We start from the raw sequence: 19,861 nt of genomic DNA on the forward strand, positions 1-19,861 counted from the left end.
CAATTCTTCACCATCGTTTTACTGTGTCTCTCAATTTATAACAAATTCTGAGCAAGAACAAACTCCACACAAACACTCCGCTTGCAGCACTGTCCGTGATTGTTTGCCCCCTCGCACTGGTTGCTAAGGACCGCACATACCCGAACGTGCTTAGTTCCCTGGATGTCCGTGGTCGAGAATAACCTTGAACAGCGGCTGAGTTCCTGCTAACTGCTCCATGATATCAGTCGATGTGATCGGCCGGCGTTTCCTTCAGCCTGCCTCAAACTGAGCGTTTCAAGCAGCCTGCCGCACCTCGGCAGCAATCAATCAGCCCTAATCCAAAACCAATTCACTCCGCCTGAAGAGGGAAATATCTTTAATCTCTAGCTGACGATCCGCGGCGCGGCGCAGAGCGCTAGCTAACGGCCGAGCTGCTGCTCGTTTACAGTCAGCCGCCATTTCCACGGTGAGCCGTCAGAGTCCAGCGCCGGAGCAGTGCTGATCGCTCTGCCTCAGGGGGGAGGGTTCAAATCCCGACTGGCCCATCTGTGTGGAGTTTGCATGTTGTCCCTGTGTGTGTGTGTGTGGCTTTCCTCCCACGCTCCAAAAACATGCAAGACCCCGGAGCCTTGAGGAAAATCTGCTGAGACTTACATTAGAGAATAACACCTGAACTCATTAGTTATACCTCCTTATAGTGGAAAAATACAGCAGGAGAGGACAGTTCACGTTAATTCAACTCAACTCAATCACTTCTGTTCTATTCAGCTCAATTCACTTTAACTCAATTTAATTTAATTTCATTTAATTTCATTTAAGAGAGTGTTGTTTCTGAACGGTATTGATTTTAGCTTTTGTCTATAGTCTTTGTGTCAAACTGTCATTTTAGTTTTTATCTGTTGTGCTCACATTCATACTCTTTTATTTTGTCTAGTCAAGTTTTAATCAGCTAACAGTCTGAGTCTTATTTTAGTCAGAATATCCCAGAACTATTTTAGATTTTAGTTTTAGTCAATGAAAACTATTTTCTCTCTTTTTAGTAATGTAATCTATTTCAGCAAGTCAATACAGTATAATGTTCTAGTACAGGATAGAGAGAAAACCAATGACGGATGGATGGATAGATGGATGACAGATGGATCATGGATGATGGATGGATGGATGACAGATGGATGGATTGGGGGATGGATGATGGATTACAGATGGATGATGGATGACGGATGGATGGATGCATGACAGCTGGATTACAGATTAATGACGGATGGAAGGAGTGAGTCGCTCTCTTCCCTCTAGCCCCGCCCCCTCTCTGATTGGCTGGATTCTTCCTGGCTGGGCTTCCTGTCTGGCTTCTGTGAGTCTCAGGCAGCAGATCCTGTGATCCTGTGATCCTCAGCCCTTCACTGAGCCACAGACGCTCAGATCCACCTGGACACACCTGAGAGGCTGTGAGGTTGTGATGCTGTGATGCTGTGAGGCTATGACGTTGAAAGGATGTGAGACTGTGAGGTTGAAAGGATTTGAGGCTGTGAGGTTGAAAGGTTGTGAGGCTGTGAGGTTGAAAGGATATGAGGCTGTGAGGTTTTGAGGTTGTGAGGTTGAAAGGATATGAGGCTGTGAGGTTGTGAGGCTGTGAGGCTGTGAGGTTGTGAGGCTGTGAGGTTGTGAGGCTGTGAGGCTGTGAGGTTGTGAGGCTGAGAGGCTGTGAGGTTGAGAGGCTGAGAGGTTGTGAGGCTGTGAGGTTGTGAGGCTGAGAGGTTGTAAGGCTGAGAGGTTGTGAGGCTGTGAGGCTGAGAGGTTGTGAGGTTGTGAGGCTGTGAGGTTGTGAGGCTGAGAGGCTGAGAGGTTGTGAGGCTGTGAGGTTGTGAGGCTGAGAGGTTGTGAGGCTGTGAGGTTGTGAGGCTGTGAGGCTGTGAGGTTGAGAGGTTGAGAGGCTGAGAGGTTGTGAGCCTGTGAGGTTGTGAGGTTGTAAGGCTGTGAGGTTGTGAGGCTGTGAGGCTGAGAGGTTGTGAGGTTGTGAGGCTGTGAGGTTGTGAGGCTGAGAGGCTGAGAGGTTGTGAGGCTGTGAGGTTGTGAGGCTGAGAGGTTGTGAGGCTGTGAGGTTGTGAGGCTGTGAGGCTGTGAGGTTGTGAGGTTGTGAGGCTGAGAGGTTGTAAGGCTGTGAGGCTGTGAGGCTGTGAGGTTGTGAGGCTGTGAGGCTGAGAGGCTGTGAGGTTGAGAGGCTGAGAGGTTGTGAGGCTGTGAGGTTGTGAGGCTGAGAGGTTGTGAGGCTGTGAGGTTGTGAGGCTGAGAGGCTGAGAGGTTGTGAGGCTGTGAGGTTGTGAGGCTGAGAGGTTGTGAGGTTGTGAGGCTGTGAGGCTGAGAGGTTGTGAGGTTGTGAGGTTGTGAGGCTGAGAGGCTGAGAGGTTGTGAGGCTGTGAGGTTGTGAGGCTGAGAGGTTGTGAGGTTGTGAGGCTGTGAGGTTGTGAGGCTGTGAGGTTGTGAGGCTGAGAGGTTGTGAGCCTGTGAGGTTGTGAGGTTGTGAGGTTGTGAGGCTGAGAGGTTGTAAGGCTGAGAGGTTGTGAGGCTGTGAGGCTGAGAGGTTGTGAGGCTGTGAGGTTGTGAGGCTGTGAGGTTGTGAGGCTGAGAGGCTGAGAGGTTGTGAGGCTGTGAGGTTGAGAGGCTGAGAGGTTGTGAGGCTGTGAGGTTGTGAGGTTGTGAGGCTGAGAGGTTGTAAGGCTGAGAGGTTGTGAGGCTGTGAGGCTGAGAGGTTGTGAGGTTGTGAGGCTGAGAGGCTGAGAGGTTGTGAGGCTGTGAGGCTGTGAGGTTGAGAGGCTGAGAGGTTGTGAGGCTGTGAGGTTGTGAGGTTGTGAGGCTGTGAGGTTGTGAGGTTGTGAGGCTGAGAGGTTGTAAGGCTGAGAGGTTGTGAGGCTGTGAGGCTGAGAGGTTGTGAGGCTGTGAGGTTGTGAGGTTGTGAGGCTGAGAGGTTGTGAGGCTGAGAGGCTGAGAGGTTGTGAGGCTGTGAGGCTGTGAGGTTGTGAGGCTGTGAGGTTGTGAGGCTGTGAGGCTGTGAGGTTGTGAGACATGATGTGTGTCCCGGGACAGACAGAGTGAAGCTGGGTCCCGGTGCTCCTGCAGGACCTGTTTGGGGTGAGTTCCCTCTGAGAGCCCGTGAGCACTCTGGGAGTGTCGCTGCTGCTGAGCTCTGCAGGCTGCCGTATGGTACTGGCCCTCCACTGTTTGATGGAGGGGCCTCTGAAGAGTTCCCCACGGCACGCAGCATGAGGACAGCTGTGGACACCAGGCTGCTTCTGGGGACAGACCTGACAATGAGACATTCCTGACTGAATCCTTCTGGACGAAGCTCCGGCCATCATCCTGCACCGTTCACTTTTCAAACCAGAGCCTTTCGCTTCTCCAGCTCACTGCTCTTTTACTGTGGCCAAGACAAGACGATGTTTTGATAAGACGTCCCCCATGAAGGACACTGATGGACATTTAGCCGCTTGCTGCCTCTTCTGTCCTAGACAAAGTTCCTCAGAGATTTTTGATCTTTATCATTAGTTCTTCTTGATGAAGTGGGGCGCAGTGTGTTTCCACAGCTGTACAAACACACACACACACACACACACACACACACACACACACACACACACACACACACAGCTGAGTGTGTTTCTGCTTCATTGCTCATCCTTTTGTCTTCTTGCGTGTCTCCAGCAGGGTCTCGGGGGAAGCGTCTCTCCAGGAATCTGACTGCTGGAGTAAAGTCAGAAACTCCCTTCTTTAAATGTTGGTCCTGTTTTCACTCGAGGCTCAGAGGACCAGGACCAGAGCTTCCCCTCCTGCAGGATGGCCTCACACCGCAGGAAGCTTCACGGATCGGAGCAGGACCAAACCCTGGAGATCCGCTGAGGACGACCATGGAGCAGCTGGCCGTTAACATCCGGAAACCTGATGAATGTTTCTGCCTGATTGACAGAGAAATGTCTTTATTTCAGACTGACAGAGGACGTCTTTTATTCACTGAGACGGAGGGCGGACAGGACGGCAGTGACAGGGTTTCTGTTGGAGCGCTGCGATGGAGCAGGTCTCTACGGGACAGTGAGTTTCTGGCTCGTTGCTGGCTGTTAGCGTCAGGAGCAACATGAACAGAGTGGCTGAGCTTTGCTGTAGTTTTTACTCCTGATCTCTGGTCTGGATCATCGGTCAGATTGTGTGCTGATTGACACAGATGCCTGCGAAACGCTTCTGGAGCCATGTTTCATCCCACCAGATGATCAGACGCTGTGTTTCACTGCAGAGCGTCCTTTCAGCAGGCTCGGATCCAGACCTGGTGCAGGTCCATCAGTGGAGGCTGAAGCAGTCCTCTTCGGGTTCCTGGGTATGGAACCCCCGGCAGCTGGGCGGAGCTTATCCATCTCATCAGCCACGGGTCTGTTCGCTGGACGCTGCTTGAAGTTGGACTTCTGGCAGCTTGGATGAAGACGCTGGAAGAAGTCCTGCGACGGCCCTGCTCTGGAGCAGGATCCAGCAGGACTGCAGGGCGGAGCTCCTGCCGGGTCCAGCAGGACCAGCAGGCGGGTCAGAAGGTCCTGCAGAACCAGGCCCAAAGCATGCCTGCCTCACAGACCCCAGCAGGCTGCTGCTGAAACCATGACGGCGTGCGGGGCGTCCCTCCGGCTCGGCGTCGGCTCCCGAAGACCAGCAGAATAATTATTATTCCAGAGAACAGATATCACCCCTGGGCTCCAATTATTTTCATGCATTGGCTGCGTCCGTCTCTGATGAGGCTGCTTCCTTCCAGCCTGGATGTAAACAACCTGCTGCTCCGGGTGGCGTGCTGAGGAGGAGCCTGGTACCCTCTGTCCACCTCTGTCCGTCCAGCCATCCATCCAGCCATCCGTCCAGCCATCCGTCCAGCCATCCGTCCAGCTGTAATGACATGATTATGGTGAGGAATAAATACATGAGTCACAACGTGCCGAGGACATTCACAAAATCAGAAAGTACCACCAGTCCCACCAGTCCAACCAGTCCCACCAGTCCCACCAGTCCCACCAGTCCAACCAGTCCCACCAGTCCAACCAGCCCTTCCAGTCCCACCAGTCCCACCAGTCCAACCAGTCCTTCCAGTCCCACCAGTCCCACCAGTCCAACCAGCCCTACCAGTCCAACCAGCTCCACCAGTCCCACCAGTCCAACCACTCCTTCCAGTCCCACCAGTCCAACCAGTCCTTCCAGTCCCACCAGTCCAACCAGTCCAACCAGCCCTACCAGTCCCACCAGTCCCACCAGTCCAAACAGTCCAATCAGTCCCACCAGTCCAAACAGTCCAATCAGTCCCACCAGTCCAACCAGTCCAATCAGTCCCACCAGCCCCACCAGTCCCATCAGTCCAACCAGTCCCTGCAGTCCCACCAGTCCCACCAGTCCCACCAGTCCAACCAGTCCCTGCAGTCCCACCAGTCCAACCAGTCCAATCAGTCCCACCAGCCCCACCAGTCCCACCAGACCAACCAGTCCCACCAGTCCCACCAGTCCCACCAGTCCAACCAGCCCTTCCAGTCCCACCAGTCCCACCAGTCCAACCAGTCCAACCAGCCCTTCCAGTCCAACCAGCCCTACCAGTCCCACCAGTCCCACCAGTCCAACCAGTCCCACTAGTCCCACCAGTCCCACCAGTCCAACCAGTCCCACCAGCCCCACCAGTCCCGCCAGTCCCACCAGTCCGACCAGTCCCACCAGCCCCACCAGTCCAACCAGTCCCACCAGTCCCACCAGTCCGACCAATCCCACCAGTCCCACCAGTCCCACCAGCCCCACCAGTCCAACCAGCCCCACCAGTCCAACCAGTCCAACCAGTCCCTCCAATCCCACCAGTCCCACCAGTCCCACCAGCCCCACCAGTCCAACCAGCCCCACCAGTCCAACCAGTCCAACCAGTCCCTCCAATCCCACCAGTCCCACCAGTCCCACCAGTCCCACCAGTCCAAAGCGCTGCTGGTGAATGATGGAGCTCCAGAGTCCCTGCTGATGGACGATCGCTGAGACGTGTGACCTCTCAGCTGCCAGAGAGGACGATCTGGTCTCCGTGAGGATGGACCAGATGTCCCGTCTTAATGAGGCCGGCAGTGATGTCTTTAATGGCTTCCAGCCCGTCCCAGCAGCAGAGCAGCTCCTGCTCCGCCGCCGCTCCGCCGCCGCTCCGCCGCCGCTCCGCCGCCGCTCCGCCGCCGCTCCGCCGCCTTCAGTCAGCCCTCCGTAGACTCTGTCTAACAACACAACACAAAAACCGCCCTCCGAGGAGCTGTGTGGGTCTCTCCGAGGTTTTGAGTCAGACAACACCTTCTGCATCCCTTCCTCTCTTTCCTCCTCCCTCCATCCTTCACACCCCCCCCCCCCCCCCCCCCCCTTCACCACAGCTCTTTCCTCTCGTTGGGTATTCTGTCCTTCATCCTTTTTTCTCTTTCATTCTTGATAGAGAAGACATCCTTATGTCAGGGAACGCCCCCCCCCCCCCCCCCCCCCCCACCTCCACCTCCACCACCACTCGTTGGGTATTCTGTCCTTCCTTCCCTTCTGTTTTTTTCTCTTTCTCGGAGGAGAAGACGTCCTGATGTTGTCAGTAACGTCTTCCCTCCTTCACTTGATGTGGATCACAGCTCAGAGGAGCTCAGAGTGAAATCTGGAGCATTGTCGTCATCCTCCTCCACCTCAAGGTAAAGACACCAGCAACTTTCTGAACAAATGTTATCGCTTGCTGTAATGAGGGTATAAAATGTTATTAATATTTTAGAACAAGTCCTATTTTTCATTTCTGAAGCCCACTGTGGGGCTTCTTTTCAAAGGCTTTCAGTCAAAACCCAATGGGAGATTCAATTGACTTTAATCTTGCATTCGTTTGAAAATTTGAGCCCATTAGTTAACTTTGCCTTCTCTGTGCAGTTTCCATTGCATTTCAATGAAGCCGCTTTCCTGTGGTGTTAAAACACTAATAGTTGCTTCAAAAAGCAAATGAGAGCGAGCGAATATGAGCATAAGAGAGAATAAGAGAGGAAGGAAGGAGGCAGGAAGAGGAGGAGAGGCTGAAACAGTCCAAACATGATTGTTCAGGGTGAACATTCATACATGTGGAAGCTTTCAGCTGGAGATGTGAGAGATGGGATGGTTCGCATGTTGACAAGCAGGAGAGACACTGAGTGGTCAGAACGGTCCCATCCGCCCTCCACACTTTGACCTTCAAACATCGTCCACCTGGCCTTTCACCAGCCCCTCTCTGGGTGCTGACACAGGAAGCCTGCGCCCATGGGGGGCGGTGGAGATGGGCGGAAGCCTTTCTCCCCGCTGCCTTTAACCACGTGTCATTATGCCTTTCATCACAGGCTGAGCAGCCATCTTTTCTCATCCACAATCCCCGTTAAAGGAAAGTAGGTCAAGTGTGGAGCTGAGAACGGGACGGGGATCTCCAGCCTATCGCCCCGGCCGCCATGCAGGCCCACCCCATGGAGCCACCTGCAGGAAGTCTGCAGCCATTGGTCACGCTCAACCTGCTGAATGTATGTGAGCATCAAAGGAAATGATGAGACGGGTTATTTCTCTGTTAGATTCCCTTAATGCCTCTCCTGCTGGTGAGCAAGGCGGTGTCAAAGCGAGGAGAGTCAACACATCTCCAAGTGCCCGAGTATCACAGGATTTGATCCGATCAGCCGCGCTGCCCTCGTGGCTTCCTTCCTGCCTGCCCCTCAAATGAAAGCTGGTGTTGTTGTCTCCACCGCCTGTGTATAATCAACGCCCCCACTGCCACCCCCACCCAGCACCGTGGCGAGCTGCTGACACAATGCCTGCCTAATCCCGCGCCCGGCTTTGGGGTATGGCAGCCACACAGTCAAATGAGCAAACAAAGCAGCTTAAGTCCTCTATACTGGATTAAGGAGCTATAAGAATAATGGTGGGCCATAGATACTGCTGCTGCCGCCGCCGCTGCCTAAACCCCGGCACCCCGGCACCCCGGAGCCCCGGCACCCCGAGCCAAGTGTCTCAGACTGTCTGAGCCCCGACTAGCTGAGCCCATCTGTCATGACCCCCGTCCTGGTCAGACCTGGACCATCGGCAGGCTCATTGATATCAGCTGGAGACAAATCGCAAAGACAGCTGCAGCACGTCTTCTGCAGCTGTGTGAGTGTGACTGTGTGTGTGTGTGTGTGTGTGTGTGTGTGTGTGTGTGTGTGTGTGTGTGTGTGTGACTGTGTGTGTGTGTGTGACTGTGTGTGTGTGTGTGTGTGTGTGTGTGTGTGAGATTTGATTTGATGGATCTCCTCTTAAAAGCGGACCAGTCAGCATTAGCTGTGAATTAACATCTTGTTTGTGCAGTCCAGCAGTTTGGAAACAGATCGAGAGTCTGACAGCCTGATGAGATTACACAGGAGACATGCTAACGGCATGCTAACAGCAGCTAACAGCAGGCTAGCACAGGACACGCTAACGGCATACTAACGCGGGAGACACGCTAACTGCATGCTAACAGCACGCTAACAATACAATCATCATGGAACTCTTCCAGTTGTGTGGTCTGACATGTTTCCTGGTTAAAACCTCTGCAGAAGCTCACTGGTCGGCTGAATCTGATATGAACCTCAGTCAAACCCTTCTCATTGGTTAGTCCAGACATGTGGCTGATCACACCTGGACTCTGTCTCAGGTCCATCAACAGACTTCTTCCGACAGACAGTGGAGGATCCTGAAATGAAGTGACTGAAACCTGCCAAGAGAACCAGGACCGAAGACGCATCATCTCAAAACACGTTCCTTCATCTCACTGACATATTCTTTTAAAGTGCCTTTATCCTAAATCAGGTTTTGACTGAAACCCAGGGAGGTAGTTTTAGCAGGGTGTGGGTCAGCTGGTCTTCAGGTGAGCAGGGTGAGGGTCCTGTGGACTCAGTGTGTCCTGCTGAACGCCGCGGTCTGGCGGAGACGGCGGCCCGTTCACTCTGCCTCCACTGAACAGATGATAAACAGACAGCAGCTCCACGGCGACGGAGCAGCAGCAACAAAGAGCTGCGGCAGATTAGCGAGCAGGTGGGATTTAATACTCCGCCGGACGCTTCAAAGCAGCTGCAGTGGAGGGATGTGCATATTCTGAACAGCACACTGCTGTGTGTGTGTGTGTGTGTGTGTGTGTGTGTGTGTGTGTGTGTGTGTGTGTGTGTGTGTGTGTGTGTGAGTGAGCCTGTGGACTCTTGGGGGGGGGGCCAGGTTAAAGTTGTTGTGTGGGGTCGGTATCAAACCTGGACCATCTAGCCACGATCCCTGCTGCATCCAATTTCAGCAGCAACACTTCCTGTTAAAGCCCATCAAACACACACACAGCGGCACAAAGGAAAACCTCATCTCCACGGGAAACTAATCCGCCGGTGTGCACTGTAAGCCTGTCAGGTTTTTTTTTTTTTTTTTATTGAAAGAAGTCATCACTCATTTCGCCAAAGATTAAAAGTATGGCTAAATTGAGAAAATCCGCTTAGGAATTGTGAATTTAAATAGTGAGTTGGAGGGGCAGCGGGCAGAGATTCCGAGGCACAGGCAGGTATGGAAGGTGAGATAAATTGAAAATATACATGTTTTTGTAGTGAGATTTCCCGTAATCACAGTGTTTTTCATGCTGTGGAGGGAGCCGAGGATGGAGGAAATGAGGGAAGCTGATTAGAGATTTCAGCTGCAGAAACACACGTGTGAAAACGCTTCCTGCCACTTTAATTACCTGGCTGCTGCTACACGGTGCTCCGACAGGGGAATGCCAATGTCTTCCCAACCTGCTGATGGAGGACGGCTCAATGCAGACACATGGCACGGCCGGCAGGACAGAGCGGTCGGGTGGCCGGGTGTCTACTACCAGTCTTCTACCAGTAATCAGATTACCCAGCTGGTATAATACCCTGGACTCTGGAAGAGATGCAAGCTACCGATATCAAGACCAGGAACCTCCTCACAATGCAGGAGGGTTCCACCCCAAGTCCAGGTCCTGAGGCTGGAGGCCGAGGACTGGGGAGGGTCAAAGGTCAAAGCCACCATCCAGGAGGATAAACCCTAACCCATCATCCCTCCAAGAACACATCCAGAAAATTACCCAGTGAGAGCCCGCTCAGTGAATGCCTCAGACAGTGGAACCCCGAGAGAACCAGGAGCCAGAGGAGGATCATGGGAAGACAAACCCCTACAGGGCATGTTCCACCACAGACTGAAGAAGTGGCTGACAGAGAGAGAATTAGAGGTCAGGGTGGACCAGACTAGACCAGACCCCAGGACCAGACTGAGACAGGAAGCCCTGAAACAGTACAGACCATCACAGCAGGGGGCCAGATGCTGCAGGAAAGGCAGACATGGAACCAGAACCAGGCTGAGGCAGAGTTTACAGGAACATCTGTGGAGAGTCGGGACTGGAGAACCCAGAGTCTAGCTGGAGAACCCCCGAAAGGGGTGGAGAACCACCAAGACCAGATCCTGAAGGACTTCAAGATCCAGACTGACTAACTGGTGATGGAGGATCAGCCTGACCTAGTGGTGGAGGAGAACCAGGAGAACCAGGAGAACCAGGAGAACCAGGAGAACCAGGAGAACCAGGAGAAGAGAGCAGTAGTGATGGATGTAGCAACCCCGGTGACAGAACATCAGGAAGGAGGAACATAACTACCTCCTCGTAAACAAAGCACTGCTCAGTACCCCTACCCAGAACATCACGAGACCTGCAGCTGATCTGCAGAACGGCATCAGTCATCCTCGAGATGCTTTGCTACAAGATGAACAGCGTGAGGAGCCAGAAGTCAGAGCCTCCATGGAAAAGAAGGCTGGAGGCAAAAATCAAGGCAGCAGAGAAAGAAGTGAACCTCCTGACAGAACTGAACAGAGGAGTGAAGCTTAAGAAGGAACTGTCTAAGAAATACAGCGAGCTGTCCACAGCCGAGGCTCTGGAGGCTGCTGAGCAAAGACTGACAGCCCTGTGGCTATGGCCTAAAGAGATACACAAGAGAAGCAGAAGCCAGGAGAACAAACAACCTTCTCCAAAGACCCAGCACAGGTATCCTCTCAGTGGCAGTAAGACCACAGCAGACCCACCCAGGATGGAGGCTGAGCAATACTGGAAGAGTGTCTAGTGGCTAGAAGACCTGCAAGCAGAACACTGCAACCTCCCAGGACAAGAACCAGCAGTCATCACAACAGCAGACTTCCAGAGAAGAAGAGCTGGACAGCTCCAGGTCCTGACAGGATCCACACCTACTGGCTGAAGAAGCTACCTGCTCTCCATGAAGGCCTGGCAGCCCAAATGACCCAGCGAGAAGAGAAGGGAACCACCCACAGTGGAACCCAAGGTCCACAGTCCTCATCACGAAGGACCCCAGAAGGGAACAACACCGTCAACTGGGGACAACAGCAGAGGAGCCAGGCACCAGTTACTGGTCGACAACGACTGAACTAGACTGTAAGAGCAGAACCACCAACCTGAGCTGCCTGGACCGATAACTCTGGAAGCTAAGTGGAAGCTGACTGGGAGCCAGTGGCAGAGGAGAGCATCAAAGATGGCAGCTACCAAGGAGACGCTCTGTCCCCCCTGCTGTCCTGCAGAGACCTGAACCCCCTCAGCCAGACCATCACCAGGACTGGATACAAGAACCGGTTCCACAGTGGAACAGTCGTCAGTCACCTCCTCTACAAGGACGACATCAAGCTGCAGCCAGCAGAGAGCGGGACATGGACTCGATGATTCCCCTCACCAGGACATCCAGCAGGGACATGGGGACGTCTCTGGGACTGGATCAGTGTGGACGGATGGTATCAAGCAGAGGGACGATGGTCACTACTGAAGGGCTGAACCACCTGCAGCCTGGAGGAGGTTAAAGGATCAGTTTGGTTTAAAGAGTTTTCATGTTGTTTATAGAAAGATGTAGAGCAGCATCCTCACCCGAAGGCTTTTCTGATCCGATAAGTGTTTCGGGAGAAATTTAGATCCAAAGTCGAGCTGCAGACATCCGTATACTGTTAGCCAATGGGGCATGTGTGGCGCCGGCTCCCAAAACGGCTTTAATCGTCCAAAAAGTCATTATTTCAATATTTCCTCCTGGTCCCTCAGCCTCTCCTCCTCCACAGCCCGGGGTTGCAAAATACCTGCTGTTGGTTTTACAGATCTCTGAAGTGAACACGGTGATCAGGAAGTAAACCGAAGAACATTCACCAAGAGACACAGTAGGTGGCGCTGTGCACCTAAGTTGTTGGTGGCCACCTGCTCCAAAGAAGAAGAAGAAGATCTCTGAACTGCAAACATCTGCACAACTTATCCTTTAATTGTGAACTATAGTTTCAGCGGGACTGTTGCTCCAGTAGGGTTGTAGTTTCAGGAGTGTAGTTTTAATAGGACTGTAGTTCCTGTAGGACTGTAGTTTCATTAGGGCTATAGTTCCAGTAGGACTGTAGTCCCAGTAGGACTGTAGTCTCTTTAGGACCGTAGTCCCTGTAGGACTGTAGCTCCTGTCGGACCGTAGTCCCTGTAGGACTGTAGCTCCTGTAGGACTGTAGCTCCTGTAGGACTGTAGCTCCTGTAGGACTGTAGTCCCTGTAGGACTGTAGTTCCGGGGTGGTAGTGAGGGACCGCTGTGGCCAGGACTTGGTGTTGCAGTGAGCTGGTTCAGTGTGAGCGGCTGACAGGAGGGAGCCGGCCTGGTCTTCAGACCGCAGTGGTCTGGCTCTATAATAAATGTGCTTTTGAAGCCTGCAGGCAGCTGCTGAAGTTTCTATGTCACTTCTATCCAAATAGACTGATTTCAGTCTGACCGGTGTGTGTTAGCTGGTAATTATGTCAGCTCCCAGACCAAATGATGTATTATTTATTGTGCTGTAACTCTCCCTCTAACTGCTGGCTGAGCCCGGAGCCCCTGGAGTGGTCATTAATCTGATATCTGGCTGGCCGGGGCGCAGCCCTATGATCCTGACCCAATCTCAGATCCTAATCCAAGGAGGAAGAGGGCTGCGGGCCAGGATTTGCAGGCCCTGCTATCTCCCTCTCTATAATTGATAGGTTTTAGGCGATTATACGCTTCACATGATTACGATCTATAACCATGTATTGATCGGACTGTACTGAGATCCAGCCTGGCTGCTGAGACGCCTACACACACACACACACACACACACACACACACACCACACACACACACACACACACACACACACACACACACACACACACACGACAGTGAATTAATGTAAGTTTTGTTTTGGCTGATCTGAGTATTCAAAGGAAAGAAAAACAACACGAAGTAAGAGGAAAGACTGAACACGTGAATCACAGCAGGAGGGGTTTCACTCTCCTCCAGCATCTCCATCGCCTCCACCGAGCTCCTGCGGGTGAGCAGAGTGAACTGACTCCACCGTGTTCCTGTGGGTGAGCAGAGTGAACTGACTCCACCGAGCTCCTGCGGGTGAGCAGAGTGAACTGACTCCACCGTGTTCCTGCGGGTGAGCAGAGTGAACTGACTCCACCGTGTTCCTGTGGGTGAACAGAGTGAACTGACTCCACCGTGTTCCTGTGGGTGAACAGAGTGAACTGACTCCACCGTGTTCCTGTGGGTGAGCAGAGTGAACTGACTCCACCGTGTTCCTGCGGGTGAGCAGAGTGAACTGTGGAGTGTCAGAGGAGGCCTGGCCTCTGATTGGAGAGCAGCTGTGTGAAGGCTCTGCTCACTGACATTCTTCACAGCACAGACCTGGAACTTTCCATGACCTTGAAGAGGACGTGGAGGGTGGAGCGGTGTTCAATAAGTGTCTGCGCTGCAGAAACAGGAGGGCGGCGCCCCGGTGCCGCCGCCGCCGCCGCCGCCGCCATGCAGCGAAACCTCGGGAAAAGTGGGGAGTAGAGAAGAGCAGACAGAAGCACTTCTGGCTCACACCAGCATCATGGCACACTCCACTCCTCGCCTCGGTCTTAATATCCATGAGCGACTGTCGTCACCCTCCGGCTGTAATTAGGCACGGACTGTGGACAACAGCCGGCGAGCCGGTCCAGCTCGTCCTCACAGGCAGATTACCTTTAGCTTATGGTAAGCAATATTCCGTGCCAGGCAACTTTTACTGCTGATTAGCAATTAGCCCAAACTAGCGGCAGCCGCAGCGCTAATGTTTAATTTGCTCCTCTAATGACGTGCTGCGGCGCCGGCGGAGGGATGGAGGACGGCGTGGAAACGTATGGATTCCTGCTTAATGCCTGACAGGCCCGCAGGTAGACAGCCGGGAAATCTTTTTGCGATTAGTAATGGCTGCTCCTCAAAGGGAAGGCAGCAGGCGAATGCTAAGAAGACACACACACACACACACACACACACACACACACACACACACTCAATTATTCACTGTGAAGTCTGAATAATAATGGCGTTTTGTGAGAGAAAACTCAGAGTGATTACTGAGCACGTCTCCTCCTCCTGAGCCCGGAGAGCCAGGACCGGTTCTCCGGCGAGCAGGATGACGCTGTTATGGCGGCGCTCACAGAGACGGCGTCACGTTAACAGTGGCGGTAAACCTCGGAGGTGATGGTGGAGTGTGTTCATCTTAATGGGGTGATAGAGAGTGATAGAGAGTGACCTGTGACCTCTGGGACCAGTCATTCAGAACCAGCCTCAGAACCTGGTCCAGCTTCATGTTGGACCACATGGTGCTTTGAAGGCGCCTTAAAGCAGCTGTTAGCTGTTAGCTGTTAGCTGTTAGCGTGAGGCTCCTCGGCGCCCGGCACCTTGTTTACTGTGGAGGCTGAGCCTGCAAACCGGAGCAGGTGGTGTCAGAGGACGCTGGGGGGCTCCTGCTCAGGTCTCTGGTGGGCCGGGCTCCTGCTCAGGTCTCTGGTGGGCCGGGCTCCTGTTCAGGTCTCTGGTGGGCCGGGCTCCTGCTCAGGTCTCTGGTGGGCCGGGCTCCTGCTCAGGTCTCTGGTGGGCCGGGCTCCTGCTCAGGTCTCTGGTGGGCCGGGCTCCTGCTCAGGTCTCTGGTGGGCCGGGCTCCTGTTCAGGTCTCTGGTGGGCCGGGCTCCTGCTCAGGTCTCTGGTGGGCCGGGCTCCTGCTCAGGTCTCTGGTGGGCCGGGCTTGTGGAACAGGGGCTTGTTAAAAAGTGCAAAGGGCACAGGGACAACCCCCCCCCCCCACCACCTTCCCGGGGTTAGGGACTCGTCCTCTCTAATGAAGACAGGATGGAGCTCGTTATGGGACTCGCCTGGATCACCCGTCTCTCTCCGTCCTCGTTTTGTCTCCCAGCAGCTGCAGAGACAGACTGCAGCCTGCAACCAATCAGGTCCATCCAGCTGCAGACGCTTCACCAGAGGACGGGGACGTGAGGACGGGGACGTGAGGACAGAGTGCTGGAGCAGACAGATAGCAGGTTAGGAAATAAAAGGTTTCCATATGAGAATCCAGACCAGCAGGACCAGCAGCACTCAGGAGGAGGTCCAGCAGGACCAGCAGGTCTTGGTAACTGACTGAACCAGCTGAGACACCAGAGGATGAGCTGATCCTCCTCGGCTCTTCTTGGGTGTAGCACCTGCATGGATGTGTTTGGTTTACTTCAGAGGTGTGTGTGTGTGTGTGTGTGTGTGTGTGTGTGTGTGTGTGAGAGCGCATCCTGCTCGGCTCTACATGCTGCTGTTGAGGAAGTTCAGTTGAAAGGTAGATTTATTTCTCTTTTTCCCTTTACAGAGTCAACAAACTCAACTTTTCACCTGTGCAGACTCTGAGGAGGAGGAGGAGGAGAAAGAAGAAGAGGAGAGAGAGAGAGGAGGAGAGAGAGAGAGGAGGAGGAGAGAGAGGAGGAGGAGGAGGAGGAGGAGGAGAAAGAAGAAGAGGAGAGAGAGGAGGAGAGAGAGAGAGGAGGAGGAGAGAGAGGAGGAGGAGGAGGAGTAACTCTCACTCATCTCAAACAGTAAAGAGTGACAGCTGCTTCAAAGCCTCTCTCCTCTCCTCTCCTCCTCTCCTCCTCTCCTCTTCCTCTGGTGCTGAATTTCAATACTTGTCCCCCCCCCCCCCCCCCCCCCCCCCCGCCACACACACCCCTCATTGATTAATTAATTAAGATAAACAGAGAAGCTGCAGAAATGGTTCTCCACCAACCAGGAATGTTCTTTGTTCTGTCTTCAGGAAACATGCAGCATGAGAATGAGATGTCCGTGAGGGATTTACCAATCCAGAGAGCAGGAAGTCAGCGTTACTGGACGGAACCGAGACCAGAGCTCCTCCAGAGAGCAGGAAGTCAGCGTTACTGGACGGAACCGAGACCAGAGTTCCTCCAGAGAGCAGGAAGTCAGCGTTACTGGACGGAACCAAGGCCAGAGCTCCTCCAGCAGCGCTGCGGATCACCAGGGAGAAGTGTCTTTACTGGGCTGAATGTTTGACCTAATTACCATAAGACTTCCTGTCTGAGTGGAGGATTTGAGAAGTGAAGAGACTTTAATCAGAATGACTGATGAGCGAACCCCCCCCCCCAAAGAACTTGACCTTGTGGTGACCTCTGACCTGCTCCCGTTCCGTCCAGCCGGGCGTCGGTCTGATCAGGCTCACTCTGTGACAGATCCCTCAGTGCTGGTCAGTTTCCTGACAGACCACAGGTCAGAGCCTGGTTATCTCTACCCCCCCGGCCAGAGGGTCCGCACCTCCTGCTGCTGATAAGGAAAGGTCGGCCTGCTCCAGATACTCTGCAGCCAGAGGGTCCAGCAGGTCTGACAGCCAGAGACACTCTGAGACGTCCTCCAGGGACGGGGTGAAGCTGCAGCCTCACAGCACTGCACAGTGTCACAAACTAGTCTAGTGAAGGCTAAACTAGTCCTAGTAGAGTCTAAACTAGTCCCCGTGAAGGCTAAACTAGTCCTACTAGAGTCTAAACTAGTCCCCGAGAAGGCTAAACTAGTCCTACTAGAGTATAAACTAGTCCAGTGAAGGCTAAACTAGTCCTACTAGAGTCTAAACTAGTCCAGTGAAGGCTAAACTAGTCCTACTACAGTCTAAACTAGTCCTACTAGAGTCTAAACTAGTCCAGTGAAGGCTAAACTAGTCCTACTACAGTCTAAACTAGTCCTACTAGAGTCTAAACTAGTCCAGTGAAGGCTAAACTAGTCCTACTACAGTCTAAACTAGTCCCCGTAAAAACTAAACTAGTCCAGTGAAGGCTAAACTAGTCCTACTAGAGTCTAAATTAGTCCTACTAGAGTCTAAACTAGTCCTACTAGAGTCTAAACTAGTCCAGTGAAGGCTAAACTAGTCCTACTACAGTCTAAATTAGTCCTACTAGAGTCTAAACTAGTCCTACTACAGTCTAAACTAGTCCAGTGAAGGCTAAACCAGTCCTACTAGAGTCTAAACTGGTCCCCGTGAAAACTAAACTAGTCCAGTGAAGGCTAAACTAGTCCTACTAGAGTCTAAATTACTTCTACTAGAGTCTAAACTAGTCCAGTGAAGGCTAAACCAGTCCTACTAGAGTCTAAACTAATCCTACGAGAGTCTAAACTAGTCCAGTGAAGGTTAAACTAGTCCTACTAGAGTCTAAACTAGTCCCTGTGAAGGCTAAACTAGTCCTCCTAGAGTCTAAACTAGTCCTGCTACAGTCTAAACTAGTCCAGTGAAGGCTAAACTAGCCCTAGTAGAGTCTAAACTAGTCACCGTGAAGGCTAAACTAGTCCTAATAGAGTCTAAACTAGTCCGGGGAGCTCGTCCAGACACAGGATGGGTGGTTTGAATCTGTCGGGGTGGAGTCCAGCGTCCTGTCTGCTCCGGCCTGGCCTGGTGTGTGTGGCGGTGGTGCTAGCAGAGTGAGTGTGTGTTGGAGAGGAGGCCATGCAGGGCCGAGCTGCGGAGTGCAAATACATGCTCATTTTTCCACAGCGTCTCTCCCAATAATGCTTCTGAGCATGGAAATCAGCAGCGGGGCTGTATGGAAATCTCGCTGTCAGTCCCAGTGGGGCTTCTGTTGTGCACAATTATTTTCCCTGTTCAGCTGCTGGAAGTTTACCCTGCACCCACACACAGGCGCCCCTCCCCCACCACTCTGTTATTCCTGATTAACTGTAAACGAGCAAATATTTTCCCAGTGTTCGCCAGGTTAGATCCCCATTTAATTAAACTGGCTCATTATGTCGCTCTCTGATTAGTGGAGGAGAATCAATTATTCAATTCACAAACAGGAGCAGGAGCTGGAGGTGCACAACGAGCTGCTCATTTAATTCCAAGGACACTAATTAGCTACAAAGCAAGCAGTAACTCTCCTCTCTTTCTTCCTCCCCTGCCTTCTTTTCCAATTACTGCACATGGAGGACGCTTAGAGTCGGCGGCGGAGCCGGGCCGGCGCCGGCCGGGCCGCCGGGGCCGGGAGGAGGCGTTCTGGGAGCCGGGGCGTGGCGGGTCAACCGGATTCTCCTCCGGTTAGCGAGGGGGAGAGGCGGCGGCAGCAGCAGCTGATTTGCTGATATGTAGATCACGGAGCCCAGCGCTCAGGAAACGACCCCGGGGATTCACGATGTGTTGAGCCGGCCGCTCACTTTTGTTGTCTGCAATCAAACAGCGGGCAATTATCCGAATTATTGACAGCAGATTTCTCATTTCAACTGCAAATTAAGGCTATCAATAAAGCTTTCTGATGCAAAAGTGACTAATTAACCGACGGAGAGCAGCTCTGAAGCCTTGATATAAATAAAAAAAGCTCCAGTCGGCTGCTGGTTGTGGAAACACAGGGGAGCTAATTAGTTTAATTATCAAAACAGCTAATTAAAATTACACAGTTGCCTAATTAGTTCTGTGCTTCTCGCTGTCTCCATATCTCCCTCTCTTCTCTCAGCTGCCCTCTCACTCTGTAATTGACAGGTTGAAGTTAAATATAAAATAGATGAAAAAAGTAAAGTGTGTGTGTGTGTGTGTGTGTGTGTGTGTGTGTGTGTGTGTTGCTGGGAGGGAGCTGCAGAACATAAACCACCTCGCTAATGTTTCTTTCTTCTCCAGAGTCCCAGCCTCAGAATGGAGAAAGGCTGTCCTCTTGGTTTGTCCTCTTGGTTTGTCCTCGTAAATCCCAGCGGGACCGAAGACAGCTGGACGAAGGGACGAGAGCAGCTGAGACAGGACGAGTCCATCTCAGAGAAGCCTTTAAAACCTCTGAGTTGCCTTTAATTCTCTAAAAAATAAAACCGACTGATGAGACTGAGACGCAGTAACTCAGGGCTGAGTGTTTGTCTCCTGACCTTTGACACATGGACAGGACCAGATGGGAATCAAACCCACAACCTGCTAACATCTAACTGCTAACTGCTAACATCTATTTGCTAATATCTTACTGCTAACATGTATCTGGAAACATCTACTGGCTACTGGCTAGCGGTTGGCGGCTAAGCAGCCAGAAGCAGCTAGCGGTGTTGCAGCAGAGCTTGAGCCTGGATCAGGTCCTGCTGTGGACCACATGCAGCCATGTCTCTTCACAGGTGGATCAGAGACCAGTCCTCAGTGGAGTCACTCCAACTTGCTGCTGTTGAATGTACCTGTAGGTAGAAATGTGATTCTGCGTGCTGATTGGTGGATGTGCTCAGTGAAGCGTCCTCGTCTCCTTGGTGATTTGTGTCCATCGGTGACCCGGAGCGGCCGAGACGAGCATCAGCACAGCTGGAGGAGGTGGAGGCGCCTCTGCCCGGGCGGGACCCAGGGTCTGCAGTGAGATACCAGGACCCAGGGTCTGCAGTGAGAGACCAGGACCCAGGGTCTGCAGTGGACAGACCAGGACCCAGGGTCTGCAGTGAGAGACCAGGACCCAGGGTCTGCAGTGAGAGACCAGGACCCAGGGTCTGCAGTGAGAGACCAGGACCCAGGGTCTGCAGTGGGAGACCAGGACCCAGGGTCTGCAGTG

Source organism: Salarias fasciatus, chromosome 17, assembly GCF_902148845.1.
Source record: "Salarias fasciatus chromosome 17, fSalaFa1.1, whole genome shotgun sequence".
Taxonomy (NCBI): domain Eukaryota; kingdom Metazoa; phylum Chordata; class Actinopteri; order Blenniiformes; family Blenniidae; genus Salarias; species Salarias fasciatus.